Source organism: Scyliorhinus torazame, chromosome 26 (assembly GCF_047496885.1).
Source record: "Scyliorhinus torazame isolate Kashiwa2021f chromosome 26, sScyTor2.1, whole genome shotgun sequence".
Lineage (NCBI taxonomy): Eukaryota > Metazoa > Chordata > Chondrichthyes > Carcharhiniformes > Scyliorhinidae > Scyliorhinus > Scyliorhinus torazame.
Genome location: NC_092732.1, coordinates 868076 through 889143, shown reverse-complemented (window position 1 = coordinate 889143; position 21068 = coordinate 868076).

Genomic DNA, 21068 nt, shown 5'->3' with positions numbered 1-21068 from the left:
ACTCACTTCGTGCCAGGGGCTTAGACGGGGCAGAGTTTGTAAGGAACTTCCAGGAGGGCTTCTTAAAACAATATGTAGACAGTCCAACGATGGAAGGGGCGGTACTGGATCTGGTATTGGGGAATGAGCCCGGCCAGGTGGTAGAAGTTTCAGTAGGGGAGCATTTCGGGAACAGTGACCACAATTCAGTAAGTTTTAAAGTGCTGGTGGACAAGGATAAGAGTGGTCCTAGGATGAATGTGCTAAATTGGGGAAAGGCTAATTCTAACAATATTAGGCGGGAACTGAAGAACCTAGATTGGGGGAGGATGTTGGAGGGCAAATCAACATCTGACACGTGGGAGGCTTTCACTTACCTTGCAGGTCAGCTGTTCGGGAGAGAGAGGGAGCCGGGACCTTGGAAACAGCGCGGGAGTTTTAAAAAGCGCGGGAGCTGCGAGGCAGAGGGGACAGTTTAAAAGGGCGCGCCGTGGGTGAGGTAAGTACTGCTTAACCACTTCCTTACCTTGCAGGTCAGCTGTTCGGGAGAGAGATGGAGCCGGGACCTTGGAAACAGCGCGGGAGTTTCAAAAAGCGCGGGAGCTGCGAGGCAGAGGGGACAGTTTAAAAGGGCGCGCCGTGGGTGAGGTAAGTACTGCTTAACCACTTCCTTACCTTGCAGGTCAGCTGTTCGGGAGAGAGAGGGAGCCGGGACCTTGGAAACAGCGCGGGAGTTTCAAAAAGCGCGGGAGCTGCGAGGCAGAGGGGACAGTTTAAAAGGGCGCGCCGTGGGTGAGGTAAGTACTGCTTAACCACTTCCTTACCTTGCAGGTCAGCTGTTCGGGAGAGAGAGGGAGCCGGGACCTTGGAAACAGCGCGGGAGTTTCAAAAAGCGCGGGAGCTGCGAGGCAGAGGGGACAGTTTAAAAGGGCGCGCCGTGGGTGAGGTAAGTACTGATTAACCACTTCCTTACCTTGCAGGTCAGCTGTTCGGGAGAGAGATCAGTTTTGGGAGCAGGCCTATTGGCTGACTGTAAATCAGGAAGGATACAAAGGGTGTGGCTGAAGTGCCTATAGAAACGGACTGCTGGAGGCAAACAGAGTGTATCTGAGTTTGGGTAAGGCTGAGTTCGGGTAAGAGGGGAGTGACAAAAAAAAATCAAATTAATTAAGTAAATTAATTAACTAGTTAAGGGAATTTGGTGCTCACCTGAAGGAGGTGCAGAGAAGCAGAGCTGTGAGGGAGTCTCTGGAGCAATTACATCACAGCCAGCAGGTAAGTGATTGGCTTGTAACTGGTAAGTGATTTCTCTCTCTTTGACTTTCTCTTAGCTGTGTAGTGTAGTTCAAATTTAACTTCAGGTTTAAGTCATGGCAGGAGAGCTCAGACCCGTGTCATGCTCCTCTTGTGAGATGTGGCAAGTCAGGGACCCTTCTGGTGTCCCTGACTCCTTCATCTGCAAGAAGTGTGTCCAACTGCAGCTCCTGTTAGACCGCTTGACGGCTCTGGAGCTGCAGATGGACTCACTTTGGAGCATCCGCGATGCTGAGGAAGTTGTGGATAACACATTCAGTGAGTTGGTCACACCGCAGATTAAAATTACTGAGGCAGATAGGGAAAGGGTGACCAACAGACAGAGGAAGAGTAGGAAGGCAGTGCAGGGATCCCCTGCGGTCATCTCCCTCCAAAACAGATTTACCGTTTTGGAAACTGTTGGGGGAGATGGCTCACCAGGGGAAGGTGGCAGCAGCCAGGTTCATGGCACCGTGGCTGGCTCTGCTGCACAGAAGTGGGGGAAAAAGAGTGGCAGAGCTATAGTGATAGGGGATTCAATTGTAAGGGGAATAGAAGGCGTTTCTGCGGACGCAAACGAGAATCCAGGTTGGTATGTTGCCTCCCTGGTCTGCATCTGGGTGGGACCGGAACCAATGTTCTCGGGGGGGGGGGGGGTGTTTGCTAGTGCAGTTGGGGAGGGTTTAAACTAATGTGCCAGGGGGATGGGAACCGATGTAGGAAGTCAGTGGGGACAGAAACAAAAGGCAGGAAGGGAGAGTGTGTAAAGCATGACCAGAGAAAGCAGGGCAGAGAGCAAGGAAGGTCTACATTAAACAGCATTTATTTCAATGCAAGGGGCCTGACGGGCAAAGCGGATGAACTCAGGGCATGGACGGGCACATGGGACTGGGATATTATAGCTATGACTGAAACATGGCTAAGGGACGGGCAGGACTGGCAGCTCAATTTTCCGGGGTACAGATGCTATAGAAAGGATAGAACAGGAGGTAAGAGAGGAGGGGGAGTGGCGTTTTTGATTAGAGAGAACATCACGGCAGTACTTAGAGGGGATATATCCGAGGGTTCGCCCACTGAGTCTATATGGGTGGAACTGAAAAATAAGAAGGGAGAGATCACCTTGGTAGGACTGTACTACAGGCCCCCAAATAGTCAGCGGGAAATTGAGGAGCAAATATGTAAGGAGATTACAGATAGCTGCAAGAATAATAGGGTGGTAGTAGTAGGGGACTTTAACTTTCCCAACATTGACTGGGACAGCCATAGCATTAGGGGCTTGGATGGAGGGAAATTTGTTGAGTGTATTCAGGAGGAATTTCTCATTCAGTATGTGGATGGACCGACTAGAGAGGGGGCAAAACTTGACCTCGTCTTGGGAAATAAGGAAGGGCAAGTGACAAAAGTGCTAGTGAGGGATCACTTTGGGACAAGTGACCATAATTCCATTAGTTTTAAGATAGCTATGGAGAATGATAGGTCTGGCCCAAGAGTTAAAATTCTTAATTGGGGCAAGGCCAATTTTGATGGTATCAGACAGGAACTTGCAGAGGTAGATTGGGGGAGACTATTGGCAGGCAAAGGGACGGCTGGTAAATGGGAGGCTTTTAAAAATGTGTTAACCAGGGTGCAGGGTAAGCACATTCCCTTTAGAGTGAAGGGCAAGGCTGGTAGAAGTAGGGAACCCTGGATGACTCGAGATATTGAGACTCTGGTCAAAAAGAAGAAGGAGGCATATGACGTACATAAGCAACTGGGATCAAGTAGATCCTTGAAGAGTATAGAGATTGTCGAAATAGAGTTAAGAGGAAAATCAAGAGGGCAAAAAGGGGACATGAAATTGCTTTGGCAAATAATGCAAGGGAGAATCCAAAGAGATTCTACAGATACATAAAGGGGAAAAGAGTAACTCGGGACAGAGTCGGGCCTCTTAAGGATCAACAAGGACATCTATGTGCAGAGCCACAAGAGTTGGGTGAGATCCTGAATGAATATTTCTCATCGGTATTCACGGTGGAGAAAGGCATGGATGTTAGGAAACTAAGGGAAATAAATAGTGATGTCTTGAGAAGTGTGCATATTACAGAGGAGGAGGTGCTGGAAGTCTTAAAGCGCATCAAGGTAGATAAATCCCCGGGACCTGATGAAATGTATCCCAGGATGTTGTGGGAGGCTAGGGAGGAAATTGGGGGTCCCTAACCGAGATATTTGAATCATCGGCAGCCACAGGTGAGGTGCCTGAAGATTGGAGAGAGGCGAATGTTGTGCCCTTGTTTAAGAAGGGCAGCAGGGAAAAGCCTGGGAACTACAGACCGGTGAGCCTAACGTCTGTAGTAGGTAAGTTGCTAGAAGGTATTCTGAGAGACAGGATCTACAAGCATTTAGAGAGGCAAGGACTGATTCGGGGCAGTCAGCATGGCTTTGTGCGTGCAAAATCATGTCTCACAAATTTGATTGAGTTTTTTGAGGGAGTGACCAAGAAGGTAGATGAGGGTAGTGCAGTAGACGTTGTCTACATGGACTTTAGCAAAGCCTTTGACAAGGTACCGCATGGTAGGTTGTTGCAGAAGGTTAAAGCTCACGGGATCCAGGGTGAGGTTGCTAATTGGATTCAAAATTGGCTGGACGACAGAAGACAGAGGGTGGTTGTAGAGGGTTGTTTTTCAAACTGGAGGCCTGTGACCAGTGGTGTGCCTCAGGGATCGGTGCTGGGTCCACTGTTATTTGTGATTTATATTAATGATTTGGATGAGAATTTAGGAGGCATGGTTAGTAAGTTTGCAGATGACACCAAGATTGGTGGCACAGTGGATAGTGAAGAAGGTTATCTAGGATTGCAACGGGATCTTGATCAATTAGGCCAGTGGGCCGACGAATGGCAGATGGAGTTTAATTTAGATAAATGTGAGGTGATGCATTTTGGCAGATCGAATCAGGCCAGGACCTACTCAGTTAATGGTATGGCGTTGGGGAGAGTTATAGAACAAAGAGATCTAGGAGTACAGGTCCATAGCTCCTTGAAGGTGGAGTCGCAGGTGGACAGGGTGGTGAAGAAGGCATTCGGCATGCTTGGTTTCATTGGTCAGAACATTGAATACAGGAGTTGAGACGTCTTGTTGAAGTTGTACAAGACATTGGTACGGCCACACTTGGAATACTGTGTGCAGTTCTGGTCACCCTATTATAGAAAGGATATTATTAAACTAGAAAGAGTGCAGAAAAGATTTACTAGGATGTTGCCGGGACTTGATGGTTTGAGTTATAAGGAGAGGCTGGATAGACTGGGACTTTTTTCCCTGGAGCGTAGGAGGCTTAGGGGTGATCTTATAGAGGTCTATAAAATAATGAGGGGCATAGATAAGGTAGATAGTCAACATCTTTTCCCAAAGGTAGGGGAGTCTAAAACTAGAGGGCATAGGTTTAAGGTGAGAGGCGAGAGATTCAGAAGGGCCCAGAGGGGCAATTTCTTCACTCAGAGGGTAGTGAGTGTCTGGAATGGGCTGCCAGAGGTAGTAGTAGAGGCGGGTACAATTGTGTCTTTCAAAAAGCATTTAGAGAGTTACATGGGTAAGATGGGTATAGAGGGTTATGGGCCAAGTGCGGGCAACTGGGACTAGCTTAATGGTAAAATGAGGGCGGCATGGACTGGTTGGGCCGAAGGGCCTGTTTTCATGCTGTAAACTTCTATGATTCTATGATTCTAAGTGTTAGTTGAAAGGAATTCAGGACAGGCATGTTGCTGTCAGGAAGAAGGATGAATACGGCAGTTATTCGGGAACCTTGGATAACGAGTGATATTGTAGGCCTCGTAAAAAAGAAAAAGGAGGCATTTGTCAGGGCTAAAAGGCTGGGAACAGACGAAGCCTATGTGGAGTATAAGGAAAGTAGGAAGGAATTTAAGCAGGGAGTCAGGAGGGCTAGAAGGGTACACGAAAAGTAATTGGCAAATAGGGTTAAGGAAAATCCCAAGGCTTTTTACACGTACATAAAAAGCAAGAGGGTAGCCAGGGAAAGGGTTGGCCCAATGAAGGATAGGCAAGGGAATCTATGTGTGAAGCCAGAGGAAATGGGTGAGGTACTAAATGAATACTTTGCTTCTGTATTCACCCAAGAGAAGAAATTGGTAGATGTTGAGTCTGGAGAGGGTGTGTAGATAGCCTGGGTCACATTGAGATCCAAAAAGACGAGGTGTTGGGCGTCTAAAAAAAATTAAGGTAGATAAGTCCCCAGGACCTGATGGGATCTACCCCAGAATACTGAAGGAGGCTGGAGAGGAAATTGTTGAGGCCTTGACAGAAACCTTTGTATCCTCAGTGTCTTCAGGTGATGTCCCGGTGGACTGGAGAATAGACAATGTGGTTCCTCTGTTTAAGAAGGGTAGCAAGGATAAACCAGGGAACTACGGGCCGGTGAGCCTTACTTCAGTGGTAGGGAAATTACTGGAGAGAATTCTTTGAGACAGGATCTACTCACATTTGGAAGCAAATGGACGTATTAGTCAGAGGCAGCATAGTTTTGTGAAGGGGAGGTCGTGTCTCACTAACTTGATAGAATTTTTCGAGGAGGTCACAAAGATGATTGATGCAGGTAGGGCAGTGGATGTTGTCTATATGGACTTCAGTAAGGCCTTTGACAAGGTCCCTCATGGTAGACCAGTACAAAAGGTGAAGTCACACGGTAACAAGGGTAAGCTGGCAAGGTGGATACAGAACTGGCTAGGTCATAGAAGGCAGAGAGTAGCAATGGAAGGATGCTTTTAAAATTGGAGGGCTGTGACTAGTGGTGTTCCGCAGGGAACAGTGCTGGGATCTTTGCTGTTTGTAGTATATACAAATGATTTGGAGGAAAATGTAACTGGTCTGATTAGTAAGTTTGCAGACGACACAAAGGTTGGTGGAATTGCTGATAGCGATGAGGACTGTCAGAGAATACAGCAGGATTTAGATTGTTTGGAGACTTGGGCGGAGAGATGGCAGATGGAGTTTAATCCGGACAAATGTGAGGTAATGCATTATGGAAGGTCTAATGCAGGTAGGGAATATACCGTGAATGGTAGAACCCTCAAAAGTATTGAAAGTCAGAGAGATCTAGGAATACAGTTCACTGAAAGGGGCAACAAAGGTGGAGAAGGTAGTCAAGAAGGCATATGGCATGCTTGCCTTCATTGGCCGGGGCATTGAGTATAAGAATTGGCAAGTCATGTTGCAGCTGTATAGAACTTTAGTTAGGCCACACTTGGAGTATAGTGTTCAATTCTGGTCGCCGCACTACCAGAAGGATGTGGAGGCTTTAGAGAGGGTGCAGAAGACATTTACCAGAATGTTGCCTGGTATGGAGGGCATTAGCTATGAGGAGCGGTTGAATAAACACGGTTCGTTCTCACTGGAACGACGGAGGTTAAGGGGCGACCTGATAGAGGTCTACAAAATTATGAGGGTCATGGACAGAGTGGATAGTCAGAGGCTTTTCCCCAGGGTAGAGGGGTCAATTACTAAGGGGCATAGGTTTAAGGTGAGAGGGGCAAGGTTTAGAGTAGATGTACGAGGCAAGTTTTTAACACAGAGGGTAGTGGGTGTCTGGAACTCGCTACCGGATGAGGTGGGGGAAGCATGGTCGATAGTGACATTTAAGGGGCATCTTGACAAGTACATGAATAGGATGGGAATAGAGGGATACGGACCCAGGAAGTGTAGAAGATTGTAGTTTAGTCGGGCAGCATAGTCGGCACGGGCTTGGAGGGACGAAGGGCCTGTTCCTGGGCTGTACATTTCTTTATTCTTTGTGCTTGACATCCCATCCCACCCCACTGCTCCGCTGGAGGACCACCCGCTGCCTGGCGCCACCCTTTCGCTTGAACCCCACTCCATGATTCCCACCCGCCTCCCTGTGGGATGGCCCATCCCCTTATGAGTCTGTGCCACATCAGCCAGCATCTGGGCAATGCCACCAACGTTCCGAGTATTGGCCTGCAGTGACTGGACCTGGCTCTGGAGTTGTAACGTTCTGATGGCTCTGCACATGGCGCCCAGTGACAGGGAAACCCTGTCCTGGGATACGGTCACCACATGTCCAGATTAATCCTGGCCTTCGACAGCATGTCCCATTACCGAAATATTCGCTTCTAAGATCTCCACCAGGGGCGCCACACGTGAGGTGTTGGCTGTGGTGCAATTCAGGGTCGGCACCAAATCCTTCTCCTGCAGATGGTTTGACTCCTCCGAAAGCCCGCTGCAGTCCCTACCTCTGCGACTGCATCTCCATAATCGATGGAACTGGCCGTTCCAGAAGCCCAAACCCCATGTGGAAGGCAGCTCGTCCCTGAGCTCGGCCTGCCGTCCGACCATCCGCCCCCTCAGCCGTTCTAACCTGCACCTGCTGTACGTTAGCACGTTTGTGGTGCATAGCAGATCGTGCCTCACGTGCCCCTTCACAAAAGTGCCGAACTGAGGTGAGTTTCTCTGGGATGGTGGAGAGTGTTGGAGGCAGTTGTGACGGAAGGTCGGCCAGCAGGTATAATCCAGGAAATTATGGGTCAGCGAGCCTTACGTTAGTGGTCGGAAAACTATTGGAAAGGATTCTTAGAAATAGGATTTACTCACATTTGTATATAAATGAACTTTTTAGTGATGGACAGCATGGTTTTGTGGAGGGGAGGTCGTGCGTCACTAATTTGATCGAGTTGTTCGAGGAAGTGACAAAGATGATAGATGTCGGAAAGGCAGTAGATGTTGTACACATTGAACATAGAACAGTACAGCAGCGAACAGGTCCTTCGGCCCTCGATGATGTGCCGAGCTTTGTCCGAAACCAAGATCAAGCTTCCCGACTCCCTGCATGGACGTCAGTAAGGCCTTTGACAAGGTGCCTCATGGTAGACTGGTACAAAACTGGAGTGGATGGTCACATGAGATCAGAGGAGAGCTGGCAAGTTAGACACAGAACTGGCTTGGACACAGAAGACAGAGTGTAGCAGTAGAAGGGTGCTTTTCTAAATGGAAGGCTGTGACTCGCGGCGTTCCAGAGGGATCAGTTCTGGGGCTTTGTTGTTTGTAGTGCATATAAATGATTTGGAGGAACATGTAGCTGGTTTGATTGGTAAGTTCGCAGACGACGAAAAAATTGGTGGAGTTGTGGATCGTGAAGTGGATTGTCAGAGGATACAGCAGGATGTAAACTGATTGGAGTCTTGGGCGGAGAAATGGCAGATGGAGTTTAACACAGACAAGTGTGAGGTAATGCACTTTGGGAGGTCCAGTGCATGTAACAGTTACAATGTAAATGGTAGAACTCTTGCGAGTATTGACAGGCAGTGAGATCTCGGCGTGCATGTTCACCGATCACGGAAAATGGCAACGTCCGTGGGTAAGGTGGTCAGGAAGGCATTCTGCATGCTGCCCTACATCGGTCGGGGCATTGGAAATAAAAATTAGTGAATCATGTTGCAGCTGTACAGGACCTGAGTTAGGCCTCATTTGGCATATTGTGTACATTTCTGGTCGCCACGCTACCAGAAGGATGTGGATGCTTTCCAGAGCGTACAGACGCTATTTACTAGGATGTTGCCTGATATGAAGGGCGTTAGCTCAGAGGAGAGTTGAGATGAACTCAGTCTGTTGACACTGGAACGACGGAGGTTGAGAGACGACCTGATAGAGATCTACAGGATAATGAGAGACATGGACAGAGTGGATAGTCAGATGCTCTTTTCTCGGGCAGGAGAGTCAAGTACTGGGGGACAGAGGTTGATAGTGCGCGGGGTAGAATTTGGAACAGATGAGTGAGGCAAGTTTTTTACACAGAGGATGGTAAACATATAGAAAGCGCTGCCTGGGCATGTGGTGAGAGCAGGTACGATAGCGGCATATAAATGGCATCTAGACACATATATGAATAGGGTGTGAATGGAACGATGCCGTCCCTGTAAGTGCATATGTTTTAGTTTAGGCAGGTACCGTGATCGGCGCAGGCTTGGGGGGCCGAAGGGCCTGTTCCTGTGTCGTATTGCTCGTTGTTCTTTGTTCTTTGTTCGTTGTTATTTGCTCTTTTCTCTCTGTTCTTTGTTCTTCGTTCTTTCCCGAGCTCGAGCTCCACGTTGTCACGCGATGTGGTTTTAAGGCTTCTGATTGACACGCCTGCCACAGAGAACCGCAACTCAGCAGAGTCTCATTTCCTCGCCCAGTGCCAACTTCCGCCTCGGCGACTGCCTTCTCTCTCCGGGACCACAAACCAAATCCAATGTGGTCCATTTAGCTGCACTGAGAGGCTGCATGCGCAGCGATACCCCTCCAGTCTTCTCGCTCTCACGGCAATTATGATCAGCCTTCACCTGGGATGGGGGAGGGGGGCAGAAAATATACAGTGTTCGACAGTCTGACGCCTGCTGCCCACGGCGTATGCAGCTTGTGGCTTCAGTGGTGAGGGCACTCGGCCCTGTCGGCCGGTATGGGTGCCGGAATGTGTTGCAAGGTGGGGGTTTGGCCGCCCTCCGGCCTGGGGGTGGGGGGTGGGGGGGTGCGGGGGGGGGGGGCGTGGAGGAGGTTAACACGTGTGTGAGACGGGACTTGGTGCTGGATGCACAGTGCTGCTTACTCACGCTGGCCGTCCTGGGGAGGTCGCGCATTTTTAGCCGCACTGCTGGCTGGCCCTTTTTAAACTATATTCAGAATGCCCAATTATTTTTTTCACAATTAAGGGGCAATTTAGCGTGTCCAATCCGCCTCACCTGCACACCTTTGGGTTGTGGGGGGTAAAAGCCACGACACTGGGAGAATGTGCACCCTCCATACGGACAGTGACCCAGCGCCGGGATTCGAACCCGGGTCCTCGGCGTCATAGTCCCAGTGGTAACTCGCTGGACGGTCCTGACGGTGAGACCCATGGTGCTCATGGCCTCTTCCCCCTGCACCGGTGACTGGCGGCTGGCAGCCTCCTTCCCACCCCAGGCACAGGTTCGCTCGCGTTTCCTGCATGGTGCCTGGCATGGTCTCCACTTCGGAGTCGGGTACACGGGGTGCCGATTTCCTCGATGCCATCTTGATGGATGGTATCACTGTGTGGGGAGTAAAATGTGTCTATGTGCCTGCAGTTAGTCAGCCTCCTGATTGTCAATCCACAACCGACATATCCTACACCGTTTCACATTGGAATCTATTGTTTCCACATGGTGCCAGTGCTAGCCCCTGCATGGTCAGTGTATTATTCCGTGTGCGGCGCCAATTTTGCTTTCGTAGAATCCTAGTCCGGTTTGAACACTTGGTCTCAGGAAGGGAGAATGGGGCCTCCTATATTTATAGATTAAGTACCTGCTTGAATCAATCTTGAATATATTCCGCCCCTCAGACTCATTAGCTGTCTTGCTGGAATGTACAATGTAAGAACAATAACAAATTCCGCCTGAAGCCTTGGCAGTCAGCTCAGGAGATTGTGGAGACATTGGTGGTGATCTTGCAGGAATCAATGGACGCAGGAAGGGCGCCATAGGGCTGGGAATGCCTAATGTAACATCCCTGTTTAAGGAGGGAGACAGAAGAGAGGAAATTATAGTCCGGCAAGCCTGACATCGATAATTGGCAATAATTTAGATTCCCTTTTTAAAAATGAGATTGCGGAGTACTTGGAAGTGCATGATAAATTAGGACTGAGTCAGCACGGCTTCGTCAAGGGAAGGTCCTGTCTGACAAATCTGTTAGAGTTCTTTGAGGAGGTAACAATGAAGTTAGAAAAAGGAGAACCAGTGGACGTGATTTATTTAGATTTACACAAGGCCTTTGACAAGGTGCCAGATATGAGACGGCTGAATAAGTTAAGATCACATGTTGCTAAGGGTAAGATCCTGGCATGGATAGAGGATTGGCTGACTGGCAATAAATACGTTTTTTTAGGACGGCAGCTGGTGACGTCGTGTGCTTCAGGGGTCGGTGTTGGGACCACAAACTGTCACAATATGCATTAATGATCTGGACAGGTACTATTCAGGAAGCAGGCGGGCTGCAGAAGGACGTGGAAAGGCTAGGGGAATAGGCAAAGTATTGGCAGATGGAATCTAATGTCGCAAAGTGTGAGGTTATGCACGTTGAAGGAGAAATGGAGGCACAGACTATTTTCTACATGGGGAGATGCTTAGGAAATCAGGAGCAGAAAGGGACTTGGGAGTCCTTCTTCACGATTCTCTTAAGATTAACGTGCAGGTTCAGTTGGCAGTTAGGACGCCAAATGCAATGTTCGCATTCATGTCAAGGGGGCTAGAATATAAGAAATGCGATGTACTTCTGAGGCGATATCATGCTCTGGTCAGACCCCATTTGGAGCGTTGTGAGCAGTTTTCGGCCCCGTATCTGAGGAAAGATGTGCTGGCCTTGGAAACGGTCCAGGGGAGGTCCACAGGAATGATCCCTGGAATGAAGAGCTTGTCTTTTGAGGAACGTTTTAGGACTCTGAGTCTGTTCCCATTGAAGTTTAAAAGGATGAAGGGGAATCTTCTTGAAAGGTACAGGATACTGCGAGGCGTGGATAGAGTGGACGTGGAGGATATTTCCCCTTGTAGGAAAAGCCAGGACACAATCTCAGAGTAAACGGGCGATCCTTTAAAATAGAGATGAGGAGGAATTTATTCAGCCAGAGGGGGGTGAGTCTGTGGAACTCTTTGCCGCAAAAGACTGTGGAGGCCAAATCACTGAGTTTCTTAAGGACAGAGATGGATAGGTTTTTGATGAATTAGGGAATCAGGGGTTATGGGGAGAAGGCAGGAGAATGGGCATGAGAAAATATCAGTCATGATTGAATGGCGGAGCACACTCGATGGGCCGAGTGGCTAATTCTGCTATTATGTCTTATGGTCTTATGATCCGAAAACTGCGGTTGTTCTAGCTTCATAATCGGACATGGGCGACCTTAAAATGAGGAAATGGAAACTCATTTAAAATATTATATTCTAATTGGGTTTGATAAGGCCGCTGTTGGGAGCGGCCTTATCAAACCCAACTAGAATATAATATTTTAAATCAGTTTCCATTTCCTCCTTTTAAATTCCGATGAATTCACTCTTTCAAACTTGATCAAGAGTAGAAGCAGTTCCCGTCAGCGATCTACCCACAGAATGTTCCAGAAACCTGGCGAAAAGCAAGAAATCCCTGCATCAATACAGAGGTCAACAGGTGATTCAATGCTCAGCGTGTGGTCTCACCAACTCTCTGACCATTTCTGGTCGTAAATACGTCATTTTAAACTCCATCGTCTGGGCAGAAATGTTTTTCCTACGAAAAAGCAGAATCCGAATCTGTCCAATCGACAAATGCAGACTAACTCTGCCTTTTGGAACTTAGGATCACATCCCTCTGTTTTTATAGTCAGGAAACAAAAATGCAATGCAGACTGTCGTTTATACACACAAAGCTGCATTGAGACAGGAGGAGAACATTAATTCTGCCATTCATTGTGATGATTGCTGATCACCAAGTTCAATACCCTGATCGCGCCTTCCACCCATATCTCTGGAGTCACAAGAGCGTTATCTAATTGCAAGGTTATGATCATAATTAGTCCTGAATTGAGTTTTGAGACCTCAGGCCTCAGAACTGCTGACTTCGGTATCCCAGAAATTACAATTTCACATAACCAATCCACCTAACCCGCAAAATGCTAGACAGTGGAAGTAAAGCAGAACAAACCGGAGCACCTGGAGGAGCACACAGACAGAGGGCGAAAGTACAAACTTCCCACTGTTATGCAAGGCCGGCATTGAACCAGGATCCCTGGCGCTGTGAGGCAGCAGTGGTAACCACTGTGCCTCCGTCCTGTCCCCTTGGTTCCATTCCCTCTTTTACATACCAAAGATTTTGCCGTCATATCGCAAAAAAGGTGTTCATATATTATACCAAGTGAAATCATTATTGATTATGTTATAATTTACCAAAAATGCAATGATCTGCACCAAATTTGTTGTTTTCTAGCAGAAGCGCAGTAACAAACATCATTCTAATGAGCCGATAGAACATAGAACATAGAAAATACAGCACAGAACAGGCCCTTCGGCCCACGGTGTTGTGCCGAACCTTTGTCCTAGATTAATCATAGATTATCATTGAATTTACAGTGCAGAAGGAGGCCATTCGGCCCTTTGAGTCGATAGTCTTCTGATTGGGCGACCCATCCGCCTCCAGTAATCAGCCTGTACCCGGGCCCCACCCTCTGTCCTCCTCTCTGCTCTTGATATTTTTCATTGAGATCTGTCAGTGCGACAACGGCCATCTCAATTTCTCTGACCCTCTCCCCCACCCTGTCCCGTGTCCCTCTGAACTTGCTCCAATCCGCTCTCTAATTTCCAACACTGACCTGGTGATCTAAGCTGCTCAAAAGGGTGGTACCATTATTGTCTGGTACTGAATGTTTCCTCAAAGAGGCTCCCAGTTTCTCCGCCGCCGTCACCTCTGTTCTAATGATAAAATGTTGAAAATTGATCAAATCTGTCTTGTATGCCTTTTCCAGAACAGGAATTGCCACCGCCACCTTCCTTTCGTTGACAGTGCTACGAAATGTATTGAGTTACTTTCCCACACCTCTGCCCTAACACATCCCCCTCCCTTCTGGAAACAAAATAGGACCCCACGGTCCTCACTTTCCAAAACACCTCTCTCAAACCGTCCACATATGTTTTGCATTATTCTGATACCGTTCCCTCCTGGACAGTCTTGTCATCTTCTCCATCACACCCAGCACCCCTTTCCCTTCCCACTGCCCTTTCAATTGCAGACGGTGCAACAACTGACCTTTATCTCCTCCCGTTCCACGATTCTGAGCAGCAAACTCCTTTCTGGAGAAGCAGTGTTTCACTTGTGTTGCTTCAATTTTGTCTCCTGTATTCGCTCCTCCCAACACTGTCCCATCTGGACTGCGGAGACTAAACGCAGACTGGGTGTCCAGTTTGCAGGACATTTTCACTCAGCCCACAAGCATGACCCAAGCCTACCTGGTGCGTGCCGTTTTAACTCAGCACCTTTCCTACCACTGCCATCAAACGGGCAGGGCTGCCATTCACACTTTTTTCCCTTCCACCAGCTTATACACTTGAGTCACTTTTGTTACTTCCATCTTTGCAATATTAATCTCTGTGTCCACTGATCTCCCAACGCTGTCACCCACTGACCATTTTATTGATGCTAAAATCCTGTCCCGGTTCAGGCATGGAGAATGTTCAATCAGTAATTTCCAGGCCTTTCTCCCTTCTCGCTCTGACAGTTAATTTCCTGGGAATTGCGATTCTGTGTCGGGGGAAGTGTGGCCTCTCTACCTGCACCACTCGATAACTGGTGGCCATGGCGGTGGCGGATCTGCTGTATATTTTCACACTTATACTGACACGGATGAATTATTAGTATTTCTCCCGAAATTTCCTGGATCTCACTCCTGTGTGTAGTGTTGCAGATGCTCTGGTGGCTGCAGCCGGGGTCTGTTCTGTTTGGTTCACAGTCTCTTTCTGCTTTGATCGATTTGTGGCCATTCGGTGCCAGAAATTGAAAATTAAATATTGCACCGGGAAAACGGCAGCTGTGATTCTGCCAACAAGCGGCGTCGTATCCTGTATAAAAAACATCCACTGGTACTTTCTGTATGAACCTATTGAGAGAATTGGCAATGTCCAGTGGGGTTGTTGGCCAATGAACAGCTTTTTCACTGACCCTATGTGGGTTTTATTTATCACGTTTGCTCAGGTTTCAATGCCATTGATCCCATTCGGTTTAATCCTGTTAATCAACGCTCTGATCGTCAGGCACATTATAATCACCAGTCGAGTCCGGAAGACACTAAGGGTTCAGAGTCAGGGAGACAATCGCAGAGACCCAGAGATGGAGAGCAGAAGGAAGTCAATGATTTTACTCTTCAGCATCTCCGGAACTTTCATTGTCCTCTGGACAGTGTTTGCTATTAAAGTTTTCTATATTGATTTGGGAGGAATAATTGACCTCAACAAGCCTCAATATAATTTACAGCAAGTCGGATTGATGCTGGTGGATTTAAGTTGCTGTACAAACACATTTATTTATGTGATAACTCAGTCCAGGTTCAGGGAACAGTTCAAGATCGTACTGACATATCCGGTTACGTCACTTATCGAATTAATCAATAAAAAATCTGACTGAGAGCCCCTCAACCAATCAGGAGCTCCAGCCACAAACAGACAGACGCTCAGCCAATCAGCAACTCCATCAGCAGGCTGAAAGTCGCCTCAGCCAACCAGAGAGGACTCCTACTGCCTGCCAGCACCGGAAAGACAATCATCAGCTCGAACCTCTCGCACTCAGGCTCTCACGATCCGTAATTACCATTCCTTTCTCTCTTGTCTTTTTAATATATATTAAATCCCCCATCTTATCCACATTTACTTTCCATAATCCTCTTTGCTTCCCTCTTCCTCTCCCCCAACATCTATATTCGTCACAGTTCACCCTCTGATGTTAGTTTCTCTGCTTTTGGCCTTTCACATTTTTTTTGTTCTCTGCGGGGACTGTCATTAGCACTCTATCTCCTTGGTTTCTGTGCCTATCAGCTCCCCGTTTCCCTGGATTTCTGTGGCTATCTTCCATTCTCACTCCACAGTATAAATATTTCCCACTTTCTCTGTCTGTTATCTTTGACAAAGAGCCATCGGACTCGAAACGTTAGCTCTTTTCTCCCCCTACATATGCTGCCAGACCTGCTGAGATTTTCCAGCATTTTCTCTTTCGTCTCTGCTTTCAGACATTGAGCTGCCACGTCCAATCAGAGAGCCGGAAATACTGACTACTTGAAACCTCAGCCAATCTGTGTCTCCAATGTCAGCCGCACAGCCACCGCAGCCAATCAGGGAGCCCCGGCGTCAGGTTAAGACCTCCAGCTGCCAATCAGAGGTTCCGGGCGCTGGTTCGCAGCCGCTGCAACCAGACAGCGATGCCACCCGCTGACATCCAGCTGCCGTCGCCAATCAGAGATTCCGCCTGCTGAATGACAACCTGCAGCGAATCTGAGGTTCTAGAGTCCCGACAATTCAGCATGTGGCCATTTGGCCCATCGAGAGTGTACCGGCCTTTGGAAAGAGCACCCTACTTAAATTCACCCCGCCCTACCCCATAACCCAGTAACCTTACCTAAACGTTTGGACACTAATTTAGCATGGCCAATCCGCCTAACCTGCACATTTTTGGACTGTGGGAGGAAACCGGAGCACCCGGAGGAAACCCACACAGACGCGGGGAGAACGTGCAGACTGTGCAGAGAGTGACCCAAGCCGGGAATCGAACCTGGAACCCTGGAGCTGTGAGGCTACAGTGCGGAGGACTGTGCTACCGCCGTTCTGCCCCCTGACTGACAGCCGCCACTGCCAATCGGAGATTCCGCCCCCTGACTGACAGCCGCTGCAGCCAATCGGAGATTTTGCCCGCTGAATGACAGCTGCTCCAGCCAGTCAGGGAGCTTTATCCCGTGAGACGCAGAAGGCTCAATCAATCAGGGGTCTCATTATGTGATCCGCCTCACTCTATCAGGGAGCCTGAACCCGATCGCTCACAGTCTCAGGGGCCAATAATCGAACTGCCCGGTTCCTCTGCCAATCAGTCGTGCCCAGTCAATGCCTAACCTGTCGCGAGCATTGTGGTCCAATTATCGTTTAGATTTTGAAACTACAGCTGATGAGAAAGACAGAGATTCCCTAAAGTCTGATGGATGTGCCGCCCGTCCAAGACAGCACCCTGCACTGTATTCACTTTCAGATCACAGTCTAATTCCCCGTTGAATGCTTCAATTGAACCGATCTTCAGCACACACTCAGGCAGTGGCTTGTTCTCACCACTCACTGTGTGAAAAAGTATCCGTTTATCAGGGGCTGGTTAAGCACAGTGGGCTAAACAGCTGGCTTGTAATGTTAACAATGCCAGCAGCGGGGGTTCCATTCCCGTACCGGCCTTCCCGATCAGGCGCCGGCATGTGACGAAGAGCGGCTTTTCACAGTAAATTCATTGAAGCCAACTTGTGACAATAAGCGATTATTATTGATCTCATCATTGCTTTATTTACCGATTCAATCAAACCAGAGCCAATCATTCTCAATCTTCTCAGCAATGGAAACCCTTTCTCTCCATCGCCTCCATATAATTCATGATTCTGGATGCCTCCATCAAACCTTCTTTCAAACTTCGCTTCTCCACGGATAACATGTCTCCAATCTCTCCAAATAGCTGAAGATCCTCAGCACTGGAACATTCTGGTAAATCCTTTTTGAACTCTATACAATATCTTCAAATCCTTCCTGAACTGCGGTGCCCGGAAATGACTACAACACTGCAGCACAGACTTTTTCAAGTCCTACATAACCTATTTGCTCTTGTATTCTGTTCCCTTATCAATAATCGTGATTGCATTGTGTTGCATTCTATATTCAATCAAAATGTCCGCCAACTCAGCAGCTATCTTTCTGGTCTTGCTTTTTTTTACAGGTGCGTCTTTTATTTTGTACAGTTTCTACATTTTCGCCCGAATACTATGAGCGGTCCTGGGAAGAGGTCCCATAAATAGTTAAGCTCCCAAACAGAGCACCACTTCTGCGCTAGCCTGGGGTAAGGTGGAATCTACTGTTTCAACTTCCTTATTTAACACACTCGTTTGTGTGAAAGAGGATAAATTATGCGGAAGCCCATCCCCCGTAGCTAACAATTGAAAATAAATGTTTAGAAAGAGGCAATACCTACTTCTGTTTCCACATGTAAAATCCCTACATTCACTTATTCTCCCTACATGTGACCAGCCCGAACACTGACTAATTCCCCCACTTTTGAACAGCCGCTCCACTGACTAATTACCCTAGCTTGTGAACAGACCCTACCCTCACTAATTCCACACCGTCTGAACATCCCCTACTCTGACTAAACCCCATCTCTCTGTAAATATGCATTACCCTGACGAATACTCTCTCCCTGAGAATAGCCCCGACACCAACTAACTACCTCTCTGTGAACAGCCCATACGCTGACGAATTCTCACACCCTGTGAACAGCCCCAACATGAATAATCCCCCCTTCTGTGAACAGCCCCTAGCCTGACTAATTCCCCATCTCTGAAAACATCGGCTACTCAACTAATCCACCTCCCTGTGAACAGTCCTGACACTAATTAATGCCCCCTCGCTGTAACAGCCTCATGCCTTTTTAAGTCCCGTCCCTTTGAATAGCCCCTACCGTAACTAATTCCCCTCCCTATGAACAGACACTACCACGATTAATTCCCCCTCCCTGTGAACAGCCCCCCCTGACTAATTCCCTCCCCCTGTGAACAGCACACACCCTGAGTAATTCCGCTGCCTATGAATAGCCGCTATCCTGACTAAATTCCTCTCCCTGTGAACAGCCCCTACGCTGATTATCTCCCCTCTCTGTCACCATCGCCGACTCTGAATAAAGTCACCTACTTTTATACATCCCAATTTTAATTACCCCTCCCTGTAAACAGCTCTAATCTGGCACGTTTCCCCTCCCTGTCAATGGCCGCTATCCTGGCTGACCCCCCCCCCCCTCCCCCGCCCTGCGCGCATCGCCTATCCTAATTATTTCACCCAACCTGTGCACAGCCGCTAACTAACCTTTTTCCCCTATCCATGTGGACAGACCTTACCCTGACTAATACCACTCTCCCAGTTGACAGCCCCTAACATGACTAATTCGCCACCCGTCTGAATAGATCTGAACTTGAATTATCCACCTGTCCCCTTCAACAATCCCTGCCCTGACTAATTCCCCTCCCTGTGACCAGACTCCACATGAAAAAAGAAATCACCCTCTCTGGGACCAGCACTTGCGCTGACTAAATCCCCTCCTTGTGACAAGAAACTAACCTGACTAATTCACCGTTCCTGTGACCAGATACTATGCTGACTAATTCACCCTCCCTGTGAACAGTCCCTGCCATAACTAATGCCACTCGATGTGTAAAGCGCCTGCACTGCCTCACTTTCCATCCCTGTGAACAAACGCGTCTTTGACCAATTCCCCCTCCCTCTGTATGGACCCAATACTGAGTAATTCCACCTCCCTATGAACAGCCCCCCTGACTAATTCCCTCCCCCTGTGAACAGCACCCACCCTGAGTAATTCCACCTCGCTGTGAACACACTGACTAAATCCACCACCCTGCAAACACCCCCAATACTGATCAACCCCCTCCCTGTGATCACCCCAATACTGACTAATTCCCCCTTCCTGTGAACAGCTTCTTTACTGACTAATCTCTCCTCCCTTTGAACAGCCCCTCCCCTGATTAATTTCCACTCATTGCGAACAGCCCCTACACTGATTATTTCCCCCTCCCTGTGAACAGCCTCTAAACTGACGAATTCCTTATCCCTGTAAACAGTCCTCCCCTGACTAATAACCCTCCCGGTGAACATCCCCTACCCTGAATAATGCCCCCTCCCTTTGAACATCCCTACTTTAATTACCGCTCCATGTGTACAGCTTTAATCTGGCAAAGCTTCCCTCCTGTGAACGGCAGCTAGCCTGAATAATTCTCCCTCCCTGTGAACAGCCCCCACCCTGACTAATTCCCTCTCCCTGTGAACATCGCCGACCCTGACGAATTCCCGCTCCATGTGCACAGCCCCTGCAATATATAATTTCCCCCTCCCCCCCTGTATATAGCCCGGCCCTGACTAATCCTCACTCCCTGTGAACAGCCCCTCCCGTTCACTAATTCCCCCTCTTTGTGAACAGCGCCGAACCTGAATAATGCCCCCTCCCTGTAAATAGCCTCTACCCTGGCTAAATTCCCCCCCCTGTAAAAAGCCCCGATTTGACTAATTTACCCTCCATGTGTACAGGTCGAACATGACGAGTTTCCCCTCACTGTGAAGATCTACTCCCCTGACTAATTTCCCCTCCTTCTGAACATCTCCTCCCCTGACTAATTCTCCCAACCTGTGAACAGCCGATAACTAACCTTTTTCGTCTCTCCATCTGAACATCCCTGACTAGTACCTCCCTATCTGCTGACAGTTCATAAACAGAATAATTCGCCATCCATCTAAATAGATCTTAAATTTAATTATCCCCTGTCCCCTTTAACAATTCCTACCCTGATTAATTACCCTCTCTGTGACCAGACTCTACCCAGACAAAGTCACCCTCTCTGTGATCAGCCCTTACCATTCCTAAATCGCCTCCTTTTAGCCAGAACCTTCCCTGACTAATTCACCATTCCTGTGATCAGCCCCTATCCTGCCTAATTCACCTCGTTGTGGCCAGTCCCTGCCAAAACTAACGTCCGCTTCCTGTGAAAAGCGCCTGCACGGACTCACTACCTGTCCCCGTGAACAGATCCCAACATGACTAATTACACCTCCCTGTGAAAAGCGCCTGAACTGACTCACTACCTGTCCCCGTGAACAGATCCTAACATGACTAATTACACCTCCCTGTGAAAAGCGCCTGAACTGACTCATTTTCCATCCCTGTGAACAACCCAGACTCTGACTCGTGCCTCCTCCCTATGAACAGTCCCTGCCATGACTAATTCCCCTCAGTATGAACTGTGCCTTCCCTGACTAATTCCCCCTCCCTGTGAACAGCCTCTACCCTGAGTAATTCCCCTCCCTGTGAACAGTCTCTACCCTGGGTAATTCCCCTCCCTGTGAACAGTCCCTACCCTGACTAATATTCCTCCCTGTGAATATCCCCTACCCTGACGAATTCCCCAACCTTGTGAACAGCTCCTACCTGAATAATACCCTCCTCTGTGATCGTTCACCATCCTAACTAATTCCACATTCCTGTAAACAACCCGTA